Raw genomic sequence first — 14,465 nt, forward strand, 5'->3', positions numbered from 1 at the left:
CCTCACTTCACTGAGTCCCTGGCAGTCTCCAGCGGCCATTTGAAATATGAGCTCACGGGCCGGCAGCTAATCAAGAGACGGTCCGCGAGCTCTGTTTGTCTGACAGCCAAGAGACATTGTAAATGACTGCCAGAGACGGGGACACACAGTGAGGGGCAAGAGAGACGTGCGCAGCACTCTCCTCCCTTCAAGTTCAGCATCAGACTGAGATGGGAATCGGCGGCGGCAGCAGCAGCAGGCATGCTCATGTGTGCGGGGGGTGTCGGACATTAGAGGGTGCCTGTGCGCACCAGGCACCCCCTGTGCGCACACCTTTGATGGCAAGTGATACAGTGCCTCCCCTGCGTACCTTTTCCGCACATCTATGATCAATACTCACGAAATGTGTGTGTGTGTGTGTGTGTGTGTGTGTGTGTGTGTGTGTGTGTGTGTGTGTGAGGGGGATGTATCAAACCTTTGAGGGAGATAAAGTGGAGACGTTGCCAATAGCAACCGATCAGCATTTAGCTATCATCTATCTAGCACAGTCTATAAAATTACATTCACAAACTGATTGGTTGCTACAGACTTCTCTTTATCTCTCATTAAAGAGATTACACAGGACTACTGTTTCAGCATGTACAGTTTTCCTTGACGATTTGGCCTCTTAGGAACAAAATATTTTTGTGCTTTCTGTAGTTTCTGTAGCAGGTTTTTGTTGTAGAACATCACAACCTACTTCTCCTCCCCAAAGCAATGTGGAACTCAGTCGGAACACCAGTTTGCCTCCCTACTCCTTGATGGCATGAAATGTGCTTCACTTCCTTCTATAGAACTGATCGCTGTGCTGCAAATTACACTGTCCTGCGATCAGATAGTCACCGCCCAGGGGGAGTGAAAATTTGCCCCGTGCAAGTGTGCGATTGCATGTGTACGCTGCGTGAAAATTCCCCTCTGTTAGCGGACAGCTGCAAAACCGTTCGCATTACACTCACCATCAAATGTTTTTCCCATTCTATGCAGTGTGTGCAGTCTGTGCGTAACTCAATACTTACTCCTACAGTGCGATACAAACAGGCCGATCAGGGCCGGAGCTGACGTCACACACCCGCCCTGAAAACGCTTGGCCAAGGCCAAGCCTGAGATTTTCCAGACATTCCCGGAAAATGGCCACTTACCACCCACAAACAGCTTCTTCCTGTCAATCACCTTGCAAATGCCCGTGCAATCGAAATTTTTTTGCACCATCCTGTCGCTGTTTGGCGACGTGCATGCGTATACGCAGTAGTTCAATAATCGCCCGCGGTGCAAAAACGCACAGCAGCGATCAGGTCTGAATCGGGCCCTATATCTGTAATTTTCAAAACTTTGTAAAGGCCAGTACTCACTGGCAGATGTGGCGAGAGATGTGTGCTGAGCGAGCGGGGGGGACCGAGGGGGCCGCTCGTTTTACCTAGCGGGTGAAGTGAGCGACCCGCGAGATTGGCCTGCATGTAGGCCAACCTAGCACCAGCGATAGCGATGCGCGGGGCTGCGCATTGCTATCGCTGTAGGGGGTACACAAGGAGAGATCACTGCTTAATATCTAGGCAAACTAGTCAGATTGCTTAGATTTTAAGCAGCAGTCACTCCGTGAGTACCCCCCCAGTAGCGGATCTTGCCAAGCAGGACTTTTGCCCGGGGCGCCGCCTTCCGGAGGGCGCCACAGCATGGCAAGATCCGCTACTGTGCCCCCCGCTGCTGTGCTCACGCTGGTCCCCCGCTGTGAAGGGAACCAGACGCTACGCGTCTAGTTTCCCTTCGTGGAGGGGACCTTTGCTATGCGGTGCGCGATGACGTCATCACGCACCACACAGCACTGTGGCACGGACGCTAGGGGTCATAATTGACCTCTAGTGTCTATGCTGATCCGAGGAGAGGAGCGGCGCCGGCGGAGGTCTGCAGCGGTCTGGAATCAGGAGCGGGGATAGTAAGTATACTTTTTTTTTTCTCTTTCAGCGACGCTACATGGGGCACAAATAGGGGCGTGGATTCATACGGGGGCGTGGTCAGTTACGCCCCCATCGGTTTTGGCCGGGGCGCCACAAGGGCAAGAACCGGCCCTGTACCCCCCCTTAAGTCTAATATGCAAACTTTAATCAATGAATCTTTTCTTATGTAAGCACTTGTTTGCTTCCTTTGTACTATGGAATTAGTGCAGCCAGTGACTGCTTTATTCAGTAATTCCTATCTCTGTGACACTTCTCCACTACGGTAGCACAAGGAGTGCAGCCTACAAGTGACTGTCTGGCTTTTCACAACACATTACATCACATTTCCAACGACTGACAATATGCTTTCAGAAATCACTTGACTAGAATATAAACCACACGTCTGCTTGAATTTAGGATATAAGGAGATCGCTGACTGAAGTTTAATATTACTCAGTAGAACTTGCCATGAAAGTGCCAAGGCTGGATGCATGCATTTAAATACTGGCATACGTCCTGCAAAGCACATTTCCATACACAGCCGACATTTATCAAACGGTGATAGAAATCACATCATTAATCACACTGGAGCAATCACTATCTAGAAACCCCTCCATCTGATAAATGGGTTCGACGCAACTTGGAAAGTCTTCCCAATAAAGATGCTTGCTACCCGATACAATTTATTATAAAGCAGATTTAATAATAACCCTTTCAGACTAGTGATGTGCACCGGACATTTTTCGGGTTTAGTGTTTTGGTTTTGGATTCGGTTCCGCGGCCGTGTTTTGGATTCGGACGCGTTTTGGCAAAACCTCCCTGAAAATTATTGTCGGATTCGGGTGTGTTTTGGATTCGGGTGTTTTTTTACAAAAAACCCTCAAAAACAGCTTAAATCATAGAATTTGGGGGTCATTTTGATCCCATAGTATTTTATTAACCTCAATAACCATAGTTTCCACTCATTCCAGTCTATTCTGAACACCTCACACCTCACAGTATTATTTTTAGTCCTAAAATTTGCACAGAGGTCGCTGGATGACTAAGCTAAGCGACCCAAGTGGCCGACACAAACACCTGGCCCATCTAGGAGTGGCACTGCAGTGTCAGACAGGATGGCCGATTTAAAAAATAGTCCCCAAACAGCACATGATGCAAAGAAAAAAAGAGGTGCACCAAGGTCGCTGGATGGCTAAGCTAAGCGACCCAAGTGGCCGACACAAACACCTGGCCCATCTAGGAGTGGCACTGCAGTGTCAGACAGGATGGCCGATTAAAAAAAATAGTCCCCAAACAGCACATGATGCAAAGAAAAAAAGAGGTGCACCAAGGTCGCTGGATGGCTAAGCTAAGCGACCCAAGTGGCCGACACAAACACCTGGCCCATCTAGGAGTGGCACTGCAGTGTCAGACAGGATGGCCGATTTAAAAAATAGTCCCCAAACAGCACATGATGCAAAGAAAAAAAGAGGTGCACCAAGGTCACTGGATGGCTAAGCTAAGCGACCCAAGTGGCCGACACAAACACCTGGCCCACCTAGGAGTGGCACTGCAGTTTTCTAGCTAGAGGATGTGTGCTTCCATCCTCATGTGAATCTGAACCACTAGCCATGAACATAGGCCAGGGCCTCAGCCGTTCCTTGCCACTCCGTGTCGTAAATGGCATATTGGCAAGTTTACACTTCTCATCAGATGCTTTTAATTTTGATTTTTGGGTCATTTTACTGAACTTTTGTAGTATACTTGACGACACAGAGGTAGAGCAATAGACTACTGTACCGTACTGCTATATATATACTGGTGGTCAGCAAAATTCTACACTGTCCTCCTACTATATAATACTGGGCACAACTAAAATGCAGCACAGGTATGGATGGATAGTATACTTGACGACACAGAGGTAGGTAGAGCAGTGGACTACTGTACCATACTGCTATATATATACTGGTGGTCAGCAAAATTCTGCACTGTCCTCCTACTATATAATACTGGGCACAACTAAAATGCAGCACAGGTATGGATGGATAGTATACTTGACGACACAGAGGTAGGTAGAGCAGTGGACTACTGTACCGTACTGCTATATATATATATATATATACTGGTGGTCAGCAAAATTCTGCACTGTCCTCCTACTATATAATACTGCGCACAACTAAAATGATGCACAGGTATGGCTGGATAGTATACTTGACGACACAGAGGTAGGTAGAGCAGTGGACTACTGTACCGTACTGCTATATATATACTGGTGGTCAGCAAAATTCTGCACTGTCCTCCTACTATGTAATACTGGGCACAACTAAAATGCAGCACAGGTATGGATGGATAGTATACTTGATGACACAGAGGTAGGTAGAGCAGTGTACTACTGTACCGTACTGCTATATATATACTGGTGGTCAGCAAAATTCTGCACTGTCCTACTATATAATACTGCGCACAACTAAAATGATGCACAGGTATGGATGGATAGTATACTTGACGACACAGAGGTAGGTACAGCAGTGGACTACTGTACCGTACTGCTATATATATACTGGTGGTCAGCAAAATTCTGCACTGTCCTCCTACTATATAATACTGCGCACAACTAAAATGCAGCACAGGTATGGATGGATAGTATACTTGACGACACAGAGGTAGGTAGAGCAGTGGACTACTGTACCGTACTGCTATATAATACTGGTGGTCAGCAAAATTCTGCACTGTCCTCCTACTATATACTACATTGCAGCACAGATATGGAGCGTTTTTCAGGCAGAGAACATAGATATTTTCAGCACACTGAGCACAGATATTTGCAGCACACTGAACACAGAAACTGAGAGAACGCTGCACGTCCTCTCCCTATCATCTCCAATGCACAAGTGAAAATGGCGGCGACGCGCGGCTCCTTATATAGAATACGAATCTCGCGAGAATCCGACAGCGGGATGATGACGTTCGGGCGCGCTCGGGCTAACCGAGCAAGGCGGGAGGATCCGAGGCTGCCTCGGAACCGTGTAAAATGGGTGAAGTTCGGGGGGGTTCAGATTTCGAGGAACCGAACCCGCTCATCACTAGTACAAGTGTTACACTTCAAACTGATAAGTGTAATCTAGCAGCATTGTCACTTCCAGTTGTTGTAATTATGTGAATTAAATGCACATTTTGAGCAGGGCCGGTTCTAGACCTAGTGGCGCCCAGGGCGAAGGTTTCCTTTGGCGCCCCCCCCCCCCCCCCGCACACACACACACACACACGTAAAACAGGGTTATTGCGCGTCAAAAATAGGGGCATGCTTCATGGGGAAGGGGTGTGGTCACAGTTATGGCCCCAGTAGTTGTGCCCCCAGTACTGTGCTCCCTGTAGCTGTGCCCACAGTACTGTGCCCCATGTAGCTGTGCCCCCAGCAGTTGTGCCCCCAGTACTGTGCCCCCTGTAGCTGTGCCGCTAGCAGCGCCGCTTACCAAAAAAAAGAAAAAAATACTCACCATCCCCACTCCTGCCTCCCGGCCGCTGTCGTCCTCCGTCTCCGGCCGCCGGCGCTGCTCCTCGGATCTATGGGAGAGACGTCGTGACGTCTCTCCCATAGCACCGCATAGACACTAGTGGTCAATTATGACCTCTAGCGTCTATGGCCGCTCCCACAATGCCGTGCGGTGCGTGATGACATAATCGTGCACCAGCAACTGACTTTGTAGTAGTACCAGTAGCGGATCTTTCCACTGCGGCGGCGCCCTCGGGAAAAAATCCTGCTTGCCCGTGGCATGATCCGCTACTGTTTTTGAGCAAGAAAGATGCTCCATGCGGCCGTGTCACACATGACCTAGTGCGCTGGGGGGGGGGGGGGGGGGGGGCTGTTTGGTGCAATTGAAGCCACAGGTTGACAAGGTGCAAATGGGTTTGGAATGAGATGTCTTTTAAGAGAGAAATGTAAAATAATAAATGAATGTAGGGCATTCTAACTTATTCTAACATAAAGGGCGAGTTGCAAGTGAAAAAATGCGAACAAGCCTCCGAAAATGCAGTTTCCAGAGGTTTGCCCGCTTACCGCATATGCACCAAGCCCCAGAATGTGATAGATTCCGGGGCTTGGATGCGGTGGCCAATGCCATCTGCAGATGGCGTTGTCCAATAGAAGCCTATGAGCTTCTGTTTCGCTGCCCCTTCTGAGAGGATCCAACCGGATCCCCCCAGCACCCACCATGGCACGCGTGTCACTCGATGCATGCAAAGATAGGACTCTGGGTCCTAAACCCAGAAGTCCTATCATCAGAAAGGACAGCTCTTACCGCTAGAGATGTCCTTTTTGATTTTCTTCATGCATACGGCATTAGAAATACATTGGGGATTTCCTAGAGTGACCATATTATCCTTTTTACCTGGGACGCTCATGGAATACACAGGTTCTGTGGCTGGCTGACTTCAAGTGTACATTTCAGCTGGTTTTAATCAGCCACAGAACCTGTGTAATCAATAAGCGTCCCAGGTAAAAGGGATAATATGGTCACTCTAGAACCCCCGGTCTCCCCCAGCACACTGAGCATATGGCATTAGTAAATGCAGGTATGCATGCTGAAAGTGGCGGGATGCATTGCAAGCAAAATGCGATGCATGCTGCATCCCACCCATTATCTGTTTATGAATATCCATTATTGAGACCCCAGGGCCAATATTTACTAAGAATTCGAGTTTGTCCGATTTGTGGGTTTTTTTCTAAGTCCCAATCCAGGAATTCACTAAGCACCAATCTCGGCAGTGTTTGGACTATTCGTAATGGTTTGATTGGCAAAGTTCCGAAATACAAATGAATAGACCATCGGTCAAACGCGGCTGTTATTTCATACAATACGGGCATTCACTATTCATTCGTATTTGGGTGTTAGTTTCTGAGTGTTCAAGTGCGGGTCTGTTTTTTTTCGATTTGTTAAAAAAAGCAGCAAAAAAATAGACCTGCTTTTTCCAGTCGAGTTTGGATAACCATGCACGGATCAGTGAGATCTGTGCATGGTTATCTATGGGAAAGGGTCTGTTTAGTGTAAAAACTGGAAAAAAAATTGTGTGGGGTCCCCCCTCCTAAGCATAACCAGCCTCGGGCTCTTTGAGCCGGTCCTGGTTGAAAAAATATGGGGGGAAAAATGACAGGGGTTCCCCCATATTTAATCAACCAGCACCGGGCTCTGTGCCTGGTCCTGGTTCCAAAAATATGGGGGACAAAAAGCGTAGGGGTCCCCCGTATTTTTGAAACCAGCACCGGGCTCCACTAGCCAGGTACATAATGCCACAGCCGGGGGACACTTTTATACTGGTCCCTGCGGCCCTGGCATTACATACCCAACTAGTCACCCCTGGCCGGGGTACCCTGGAGGAGTGGGAACCCCTTAAATCAAGGGGTTCCCCCCCTTCAGCCACCCAAGGGCCAGGGGTGAAGCCCGAGGCTGTCCCCCCCATCCAAGGGCGGCGGATGGGGGGCTGATAGCCTTTTGTAAAAATGTGAATATTGTTTTTAGTAGCAGTACTACAAGTCCCAGCAAGCCTCCCCCGCAAGCTGGTACTTGGAGAACCACAAGTACCAGCATGTGGTGGAAAACCGGGCCCGCTGGTACCTGTAGTACTACTACTAAAAAAATACCCCCAAAAAAACAGGACACACACACCGTGAAAGTGTAATTTTATTACATACATGCACACCTCCAAACATACATACTTACCTATGTTCACACGAGGCTCTGTCCTCTTGTCCCTGTAGAATCCTTGGGGTACCTGTGAAAAAAATTATACTCACATAATCCAGTGTAGAATCAGACCTTTGTATAATCCACGTACTTGGCAAAATAATAAAACGGAAACCCGACCACGCACTGAAAGGGGTCCCATGTTTACACATGGGACCCCTTTCCCCGACTGCCAGGACCCCCCCTGACTCCTGTCAAAGAGGGTCCCTTCAGCCAATCAGTGAGCGCCACATCGTGGCACTCTCCTGATTGGCTGTGTGCTCCTGTAGTGTCTGTCAGACTGCACACGGCAGAGATACAATGTAGCGCCTATGCGCTCCATTGTAGCCAATGGTGGGAACTTTGCGGTCAGCGGTTGACCGAAAGTAACCTCACCGCTGACCGCAAAGTTCCGACGTGGCGCTCCCTGATTGGCTGAAGGGACCCTCTTTGACAGGAGTCAGGGGGGGTCCTGGCAGTCGGGTAAAGGGGTCCCATGTGTAAACATGGGACCCCTTTCAGTGCGTGGTCGGGTTTCCGTTTTATTATTTTGCCAAGTACGTGGATTATACAAAGGTCTGATTCTACACTGGATTATGTGAGTATAATTTTTTTCACAGGTACCCCAAGGATTCTACAGGGACAAGAGGACAGAGCCTCGTGTGAACATAGGTAAGTATGTATGTTTGGAGGTGTGCATGTATGTAATAAAATTATACTTTCACGGTGTGTGTGTGTCCTGTTTTTTTGGGGGTATTTTTTTCGTAGTAGTACTACAGGTACCAGCGGGCCCGGTTTTCCACCGCATGCTGGTACTTGTGGTTCTCCAAGTACCAGCTTGCGGGGGAGGCTTGCTGGGACTTGTAGTACTGCTACTAAAAACAATATTCACATTTTTACAAAAGGCTATCAGCCCCCCATCCGCCGCCCTTGGATGGGGGGACAGCCTCGGGCTTCACCCCTGGCCCTTGGGTGGCTAGAGGGGGGGGACCCCTTGATTTAAGGGGTTCCCACTCCTCCAGGGTACCCCGGCCAGGGGTGACTAGTTGGGTAAGTAATGCCAGGGCCGCAGGGACCAGTATAAAAGTGTCCCCCGGCTGTGGCATTATGTACCTGGCTAGTGGAGCCCGGTGCTGGTTTCAAAAATATGGGGGACCCCTACGCTTTTTGTCCCCCGTATTTTTGGAACCAGGACCAGGCGCAGAGCCCGGTGCTGGTTGATTAAATATGGGGGAACCCCTGTAATTTTTTCCCCAAAGTTTTTTCAACCAGGACCGGCTCAAAGAGCCCGAGGCTGGTTGTGCTTAGGATGGGGGACCCCACGCAATTTTTTTCAGATTTTTTAAGACTTTAAACAACTTTTTAAGGTACACAATGAAGCCCTGCACGGATCTCACAGATCCGGCCGGGATTCCTTGTGTTTTGTCATGCAGTGTTTTACTCATCACTCCCGTAAAACATTGCCTGATATTACGAATCACATCGACATCGGAAAAAACGAATGTGCAAAACTCGGCAGCTTAGTGAATGATCATATCAGGATTCAAAAAGTTGCAGTAAAATGCACCTGATACCATTCGAGTTCAAACACCCTTCAAAACGGCCAAAACACGAATCTTTGTAAATATACCCCCAGATCTCCAAATGGGCATTCAGACAGGGGCATTAAAGATGGCAGCCTCTGTTTGCCAAGTATGATCAAGTTGGTCCCAATACTGCTATGCAATGCTCAAAATCAAATCTTTGTGGAGATTTATCAAACCTTCTAAAGGTTACAAGTGGAGGTGTTTACCATAGCAAATGATCACATTCTAGCTATAACTTATTTAAGTACATTCTATAAAATACAGTTAAAATGTACCATCTGATTGGTTGCTATGGGTAAAATCCCATTGTGTCCTGTTTAGAAGGCTTGATAAATCTTGCTCATTGTGTCTTCTTTTCCAAAAGTGATTGGATGGCTCCTCTGCATCAGAGTTGGAGTCCGTTGATGACATGATGCTGACTAGAGGGAAGATGTATTAATCATTATAAAGAGATAAAGTGGAGATAAATCAGGTTCTATAGGAACTGTCATTTGAAAAACAAAGGGATTGATGTACCAAGGAGTGAAAAGAACATAGAAGTGGTTTAATGGGGAAGTTGCCCATAGCAACCAATCAGCTACAACCTATCATTTTATAGCATGCTATTGATAAATGCTTGATACCTCTCAGCTACTTGGTTGCTTTGGGCAACTGCTCCACTGGTCCACTTTTCCACTCTTTTTTTACTGCTTGATACATTAGCCTCTAAGCTAGATAAATGACAGAATCTGATTGGGAAACTTCTCCATTATATCTGTCTCCAAGACTTGATACATTTCTCCCTAGTGGTGTGGAAATCCAAGCTCAGCAGCCAGTTTGCACTACAGTAATGGAAACTATATCTAATTCTAGCTTGCTTGTTGAATGCATGAGGATGGTTCAGTAAGTAAGGTAACAAGGTGTATAATGTTGTGTTTCATTCTAATTTTCCGCCAAGCCTTTGATAACGGCAGGACAGATGTTCTAGAATGGCAGCGATGAGGCCAGTCAATCACGTCCACCACAGATAGTGCGCCAAACCCAAACCTGTTTCTGTGACTTGATGTTATCACTGCACACCCCGGCAAGTTGGCGATGAGTTTCAGCTGCTGATGTGCCCTTTAGACGCAGAAACTGATCACACTAAACCTCCCAATGGCTGATGATTGCCCTGATTGTGTACCAGCAGCCACTTAGGGGTCTATTTACTAAGCCTTGAATGGAGATAAAGGACCAGCCAATCGACTCCTAACTGCCATGTCACAGGTTGGGTTTGAAAAATGACAGTTTGGAGCCGATTGACCGTTACTTTATCTCCATCCACTTTATCTCCATCCAAGGCTTAGTAAATAGACCCCTTAAACCATTATCATAATCAAACTGATGATACAGAGACTTGTATTTGGCAGTGAAAATGATAGCTATTTATTAAATTGAACTAAAACGTATAATATCTAATGATTAAAGTGTAAGAATTAAAGTATGGTGGCAAGTAAAGAACGGCTGACATCCAAGGACAATCCCAAAACTAACCACACTAACCAAATAATCGTAACCAACCTACCTAACAACAAAACAGAGGTATCCACTCAACCCATCTACCATGACTACCCACCCGGAAGGGTGATGGAGCTGCATCGTGTAGGGTGGGCCAGCAGATATAACAGTCAACAAGTTGAGTACACCTAAAACCACCAGATCCATCTAATTGCAACTACTATCCCAAACCTAGTGAACCTGCCGCTCTTTTACGCCAATGAAATAGTCAACGAAAGAATACCAACATCAATACAAATAAAAAAGGGGCGGGAGGGTGGGAAGACAAAGGAAAAGAGGCTGGAAAAACCCACCTCAAACCAGTTTCTAGGCTGAAGCTCCACCCCTAATCCCCATTCCTATAGGGCGATCACAAACATCTGATACCAATTCAGGCCATCCACCAAGCCTAGAAGGTTTAACTCACTCCATTCCAATGCTGTCATTATGTTCTCCTACACGCCTCAATGTGTGACCATGTTTTAGCCAGGCCCGCCATCTAACACCTGATGATGGGACAGTATGACTAATATGAGGAGCAGTGTGAGGGGGAAGCAGTGGTCTACCTGCTCTGGCCTGGTGGGAAATTAGAATGAAACGGAGAACAAGTGTGAGAGGTCTTGTTTACCTTACTTATTGAACCACCCAGCATCTAAATTTCTATTTTTTACTTTATTACAGTTAAAATAACCTGGACTAGCAACCTGATCTTCATGAAGCAAAGAACATCTGCATAAATAAAAAATATTAATGTTAACACGACCCGTACTATAAACTGATATATATATATATATATATATATATTAGTGTCATTGGGAGGTTAGGGGGGATATTTATTGGTAAAAAAAATACTACACTAAACTGTAACTGTGCAACAATAATATGCTCATAAGTGTAAACTACAATTATAATCAAAAGTCTGTTAGCCCTAAAACGTACAAGCAGTTACCCTCCAGGAAGGGCAACCTTAAGGTGTGCAATACATTAATTCCTCATTGTCACGCCATTTAGTGCAACCTGATGTGCAGACAAGCAACACACAACAAACCCATCGTCCGCGGTGACCTCACACTGCCCCAGACCTTACTATCCTGTCCCCATTTTTGGAAAGTGCTTGCTAACACCCTGGAGACGCCATTGTTCTGCAGAAATAGAACTACTCTGCAACGACGTTCCACGTGACGCCTGTGTGACAGCAGAGTGGGTGACTTTGTGCAACGTACAAAGAGATTTTTTTTTTATTTTTTTTTCCACCGTCTCTTTCAGACAAAATATTGTGGCATTTAACCTTGATTTACTAAATTGGTCATTGTCATTTGTGTTTGCACTTTGTTTTTCTATCGGACAGATTCAACAATGATTCTTGGTTCTCAGAGAATAACAATTATTCGGCTTCAGAAACATGCCTGAAATCCTTGTACATAATGGCTTTGTCCCAATTATATGTGTGAGCCTTTGGGTAGAAGAGAAAATAATTGCCTGAATAAGGATAATAAATAACATATTTTTCATCCAAAGAAAAAATATTCACATTGCAGCTACTGTATCTGAAATGTATTTATTTAATTATTAACAGTTTCTTATATAGCTCAGCAAATTCTGTTGTTCTTTACAATTGGAAACAACAATGATAAAGCAAAACTGGGTAAAAACAGACAGTCATAGAGGTAGGAGGGCCCTGCTCGCAAGCTTACAATCTATAGCGAAAGAGGCATGGATACACAAGGATAGGTGCTATCTATTCCATAATGGTCTACCAAATTGCAAGGTTTCTTGTTGGACTACATGATAGGGCGCATTGGGTATGGCCCGCCGGCTGCTAGAATGCCAGCAGGGGGGGCAAGCACAATGATGCATCTTCATGGGTGTGCACAGCTCATTTTATTAGGGGGTGCAACGCAGGTGGGATGCGTCTAGCACCGCCTTTTGGACGTGTCTAGCACTGCAGAGGGACATGTCTGGCACTGTTTTACATTCCCTCAGTAAAATCACATGGCTTAATTTAATTTCTCCCTAGTTCCTAATAATACAAGTAGATATACAGTAATACGGGATCAGTACTAAATGCCGCCGGCCGGAATCCCGGCGGTCGAAATACCGACGCCGGAATCCCGACCACACAATCCCGATAGGGGTGGCGAGCGGAACGCAGCCCCTTGCGGGCTCGCTTCGCTCGCCACGCTGCGGGCACACTATTATATTCTCCCTCTATGGGTGTCGTGGACACCCACGGAGGGAGAATATGTCGGGATTGTGGTGGTCGGGATTCCGGCGTCGGTATTTCGACCGCCGGGATTCCGGCCGGCGGCATCTTGACTGCATCCCAGTAATACATCACAGAGAAATAAAATGAAACATAATGATGCGACCACCATCCGGTACTGACTGTCCGCTATGGCATATCCCAGAGTCCTAGCTGCCGCTGCACCCTATCGCTGCTTGCACTTCCCCAACCTGTCCCTGACCCAGTGGCGGAACTAAAGTGGTGGGCCTAGGTGCATATGCATTCCCATCCTCCCCACACACACACACCCCACGCTTTGCCCCCCCCCCCCCCCCCCCGGCACTTACACCCTGGTTTTGAGTGGGCCACTCTGAAAAGTACAAGAGATTTTTGGGGGCCAACAAATTAAGTTTTAATATAACACATATAAAGTTTAAAATGTACACATATGCCATCAGAGCCACATCTGCCTCTTTCCATGCCACCAGTCTCTCTCTACATGCAGGACACCAGCATTTGTCAGACATGTCCCCATGCTCAGCTCACCAGCTACTGACAGTAGTGCCCCTTATTCACATTATGCCCCACAGTAAGAGTCAAAATTCACATTATGCCACACAGTGGGTCAGATGTACTAAGGGGTCTATTTACTAAGCCTCGGATGGAGATAAAGTGGTCGGAGATACAGTACCAGCCAATTAGCTCCTACCATGTCACAGGCTGTGTTTGAAAAATGACAGGAGCTGGTTGTCTGGGACTTTATCTCCATTCAAGGCTTAGTAAATAGACCCCTTAAGGTGGGTACACACTGGCCGATATATTGCGGGTCCGTCGGCCCATATGGGAGAGGAAGCTGAGGTACATATGGGAGAGGAAGCTGAGGGACATATGGGAGAGGAAGCTGAGGGACATATGGGAGAGGGAGTTGAGGCTCAGAAGGGTGGAGAGAGCAAACTCAGAGGTGGGGTGGGGGAGGAGCAGAGATACAGCTGGGGAATGTCTTCTGAGTGTCTCCGTTTCCCTCTGTCTAGCCAAGTCAGGGGACGAGGAAGGAGCTGTCATATGGGGGCGGGGCAACATGAGTGAGGAGAGGAAGCTGAAGTGAACTAGTTCAAGTTAGGAATGAAGACGTCCTCTGGGGGAGGGGGGCGCACAACCCCCATGCCACCCTGTTTAAACCTGGATCCAAAGCAAAGGCTGACAGAGGGACACGCTGTGCTGATGGTCATGGCTGCTTCTTGCTCACGCTGTCACAGGCATACAATCTGCCTCTGAGTGAGAAGCAGGCTGCAGCCATGATCATCAGCACCAGCGTGTCCCTCTGTCAGTTGTCCTTCCAGTATCCACCTTACCCCACCACCAGCCACCCACTTCTCCCAGTCTGCAGGTTATTCCTGCCCCTCTCATCTGACTCGGCTCCACCTGCTGGCCGCTTCATCAGTCAGCCCGGCCTCTCATCATAGCCGGCATACTGTATGTCTTTGAGAAGTTG

This window comes from Pseudophryne corroboree, chromosome 4 (genome assembly GCF_028390025.1).
Source record: "Pseudophryne corroboree isolate aPseCor3 chromosome 4, aPseCor3.hap2, whole genome shotgun sequence".
NCBI classification, from domain to species: domain Eukaryota; kingdom Metazoa; phylum Chordata; class Amphibia; order Anura; family Myobatrachidae; genus Pseudophryne; species Pseudophryne corroboree.